At 38.6% G+C, this 4573-nt stretch overlaps 1 pseudogene; it reads left to right on the plus strand.

The window, feature by feature from the left end:
• The window catches only part of LOC107709963 (protein NLRC3-like), a 34146-nt pseudogene extending 30445 nt beyond the window's left edge, over nt 1-3701 (plus strand).
• The last annotated feature ends 872 nt before the right edge of the window (nt 3702-4573 follow it).

Here is a 4573-nt window from a genome sequence, read left to right on the forward strand (position 1 = left end):
CTGTTTGTCATAAGATATTACTCTCTCGCCTTGCAGAGTTTGGCATCTCAGGTTCTGCATTATCCTGGTTCTTCTCATATCTCACAGATAGACTATACTACATCTCACTGCACAATTCCAAATCTTCCAAGTCTCGCTCAAACAGGGTGTTCCCCAGGGTTCAGTTCTCGGACCATTATTATTCATCCTCTACATTCAGCCTCTTGGCCAAATAATTCGTCGCCATGGTTTTAACTACCACTGTTATGCTGATGACATCCAGATATACACTGCTTGTCAGCCAGATTCTACCCTTTCGATGGCTTCCTTATCTTCATGAGTCAGTGAGTTAACAGACTGGCTACACTCTAATTTTCTTAGTTTGAACTTGAGTAAAACAGAAATTTTAATAATTGGTCCCCCATCTCTAATAAAAAATGTTTCTAGCTTTGACCTTGACGCTATTTCTATATTTCCATCGGCTACTGTTAGAAATGTATGTATCATTCTAGACCCATCACTGAGCTTGGATGTCAGCAGACTCTCCAAAGCTGCTTTTTTTCAGCTATGTCGAATTGCACAACTTCGTCCTTTCCTCAGTAGAAAAGATGCAGAATCATTAGTGCATGCGTTTATTACCGCTCACCTTGACTATTGTAACGCTCTTTTTTCTGACTTACCAGCTCACTCCATCTTTCGTCTGCAGTACATTCAAAATTCTGTTGCCAGACTATTAACTTCCACAAAAAAATCTGCTCACATCACCCCATTCTATTTAATCTTCACTGGTTGCCTGTATCAATTTGTGTGCAATACAAAATTCTTCTGCTCACCTTTAAGGCACTCAAAGGTCTTGCTCCCTCCTATCTTTCCGACCTACTCTCTTCTTATATCATGAGTCAGTGAGTTAAAAGACTGGCTACACTCTAATTTTCTTAGTTTGAACTTGAGTAAAACAGAAATTTTTATAATTGGTCCCCCATCTCTAATAAAAAATGTTTCTAGCTTTGACCTTGACGCTATTTCTATATTTCCATCGGCTACTGTTAGAAATGTATGTATCATTCTAGACCCATCACTGAGCTTGGATGTCAGCAGACTCTCCAAAGCTGCTTTTTTTCAGCTATGTCGAATTGCACAACTTCGTCCTTTCCTCAGTAGAAAAGATGCAGAATCATTAGTGCATGCGTTTATTACCGCTCACCTTGACTATTGTAACGCTCTTTTTTCTGACTTACCAGCTCACTCCATCTTTCGTCTGCAGTACATTCAAAATTCTGTTGCCAGACTATTAACTTCCACAAAAAAATCTGCTCACATCACCCCATTCTATTTAATCTTCACTGGTTGCCTGTATCAATTTGTGTGCAATACAAAATTCTTCTGCTCACCTTTAAGGCACTCAAAGGTCTTGCTCCCTTCTATCTTTCCGACCTACTCTCTTCTTATATTCCTTCTCGCTCACTCCGGACTTCTAGTTCAGAACTTCTTTGTGTGCCTAGGTTCTGCCTATCTTCAATGGGCGGCAGGTCCTTTTTTGTCACGGCACCCAAACTTTGGAATTCGCTTCCCCTGGCACTTAGAATAGTCACCTCTTTCAGTGAATTTAAATCAAAGCTTAAAACATATTTGTTTAATCAAGACTATCACTAAATAGCATTGTGTATTTGTCTTCTTTTTCTGTCTTTATTACATAATCTGTGTTATATGCAACTGCATTATTTTGTTACTGAATTGGGCAAATGTCCAATGTCCACGTAATTTGTTTCTTTGTAATGAGTCTTTGTTGTATTGGTGTACCTTGTAACGCGTCCTTGAGCCTGGGAAAGGCACTTTATAAATTAAACATATTATTATTATTATTATTATTATTATTAAATGGATGTCGTGACCGGAGTTAAAAATACTTCCTATTTTAATGTTGTGTTTTAGATTGGTCATCTGTAATCTCACGGATCTGAGCTGTGAAAGTTTGTCTTCAGCTCTACAGTCATCAAACTCCTGTCTGAGAGTGCTGGACCTGAGTAACAATGACCTGCAGGATTCAGGAGTAAAGCTACTCTCTGCTGGACTGAAGAGTACAGAGTGTCAACTGAACATACTGAGGTATTTAAAAACACAAACAAAAACTGACTGATCGAACAAAACATGTTGTTATCATTCGTTCTCTGGACTTGGGTGTTTGCAATGTCTCAGCAGACCCCGCTGCTGTATTTTCTCCAATCTTTGACTTAAAATATCTGTTTAGGCATTTTAATGATTTTTAATTATTTGATACTTCTGATACTTCCTTACTGGTCAATGATACTGATACTAGTATTATTCCAGTACCAGTATCCTAGATCAACAGATATGTGCAGATTTTTCCCAGAGCATCATTCATAGACAGTATGCAGTGAGTAAGGTGAAAATTGCACAGTGAACCCTAACATTTTAATAGAAAGGTGCAGTCAATAGTTCACAGAGGCATAGTAGAGAATGAGCAAAAGCAAACACATATGGGTTGAGGAAAAACACACAGTCAGCAACTAAGTGAACTGCACAGGTTGCTGTATGATGTCCAAAAAATGTGTTGCTGTGTTTGTAGATTGTCTGGCTGTAAGGTGACTGAGGAAGGCTGCCGTTATGTGTCTTCAGCTCTGAGTTCAAACCCCTCACACCTGAGAGAGCTGGATCTGAGCTACAATCACCCAGGAGAATCAGGAGTCAAGCTGCTCTGTGATACATTGAACAATCCAAACTGTGCACTGGACAATCTTAAGTACGTTGAGCAGGAAGCACTGCTGTATATGTGTGTGTGTGTGTGTGTGTGCGCGTGCGTGTGTGTTTACTAATTGAACCAGATGTCCAGACATTGTGACACTGTGACACTGTGTATGTTTTACAGTGTGGATCATGGAGGGGAGCTCAGGATTACAGCAGGACTACAGAAATGTATGGCACAAAGACACACATATACCATTAGTGATAGTTGCTGTGTTGTAAATGTTCTCTCTTCTTCTGTTCAGATGCCTGCACTCTTACACTAGATCCAAACACAGCAAACAGTCATCTAATTCTTTCTGATGAGAACAAAAAGGTGACATATGTGGAAAAAAGTCAGTCATACCCTGATCACGCAGAGAGATTTGATGGATGGCCTCAGGTTCTCTGTAGAGAGAGTCTGTCTGGACGCTGTTACTGGGAGGCTGAATGGAGTGGATATGCTGTAACATCAGTTGCATATAAAGGAATCTGCAGAAAAGGATGGAATGAATTCTCTGAGTTTGGATACAATAGGAACAACAGGAATTCTTGGAGTCTGATCTGCTCTGACACATTCATTGCCTGTCATGATAATAAGGAAACTGTCATACGCGTACCTTCATGCTCTTCTAAGAGAGGAGTAGTATATGTAGACTGGTCATCTGGCACTCTGTCCTTCTACAGTGTCTCTAACACACACATTTACACACATTCACTTCCACATTCACTGAGCCTCTTTATGCTGGATTTGGGGTTTATCGTTCAAACTCCTCAGTGGCTCTATGTGAGATTGAAAAGTCTCACACACACACACGCACACCTGATTGAAGTAAACTGAAGTAAATATTATGAAGACCTGTTTATCTTCACACAAAAGCTGATTTATCTTTCAAATAATATATTATGTAATTTATGTATTATATAATGTATGTAACATTATGATATTGATGTCATATTTATGTGGTATAATGGTACTGTCCCACTCCTCATTTGTCATTTAGTTGAGTTGAAAATGAACAAAGGTGTTTATCCTTAGCGATGATATCATTCAATTGTTCAATTTATCATTAGTTTATCTCTAGCAATAACTTCAAATTGAAATATGTTTAAATTATTTTGAATAAAAATATTTTTATCAGCTGTAAGAATTAACTGATGTAGCAGTATTAAAATTACAATCAACTAATCCGTTTGTCCAGTGAAAATTTTGTGTAATCGTGTAGCAAATCTTAAAAACGTTATTTTCCTGGCCATGAAAAATAATGTTCTTCAACCCTCTATGGACACCTTGGCAATTGAATCGCCATTGGCTAGTAAATTTTTTAGTTTACTCGCCAGACTGATATACCATATATGCATGTGTGTGTGTGTGTTTTATATATATATACAGTGGGTACGGAAAGTATTCAGACCCCCTTAAATTTTTCACTCTTTGTTATATTGCAGCCATTTGCTAAAATCATTTGTTAATTTTTTTTTCCTCATTAATGTACACACAGCACCCCATATTGACAGAAAAACACAGAATTGTTGACATTTTTGCAGATTTATTAAAAAACAAAAACTGAAATATCACATGATAATAGGTGAGCGTCAGCCAATGAGATTGTCGTTTGTGCATTAGTTCCGCCCACTACCGGAGAACCCGGCAGTTCTTATAAGCTGAAGAATTCCAAAGGAACGGCGTTATTTTGACCGGAAAATACAACAAAGAATATCGTTTACATGTAGCTCGTCAATTCTGCATGTAGACTCTCTCGCGCGCTCTCTCTCTCTCTCTGCGTGTGTGTGAGACAAGGTGTGCGCCTTTACACTAGAGTTCACGGTACGTCAAATACAGGTGCGTTGC

Source organism: Sinocyclocheilus rhinocerous, unplaced genomic scaffold, assembly GCF_001515625.1.
Source record: "Sinocyclocheilus rhinocerous isolate Xijiao unplaced genomic scaffold, SAMN03320098_v1.1 scaffold2132, whole genome shotgun sequence".
In the NCBI taxonomy this organism is placed as follows: domain Eukaryota; kingdom Metazoa; phylum Chordata; class Actinopteri; order Cypriniformes; family Cyprinidae; genus Sinocyclocheilus; species Sinocyclocheilus rhinocerous.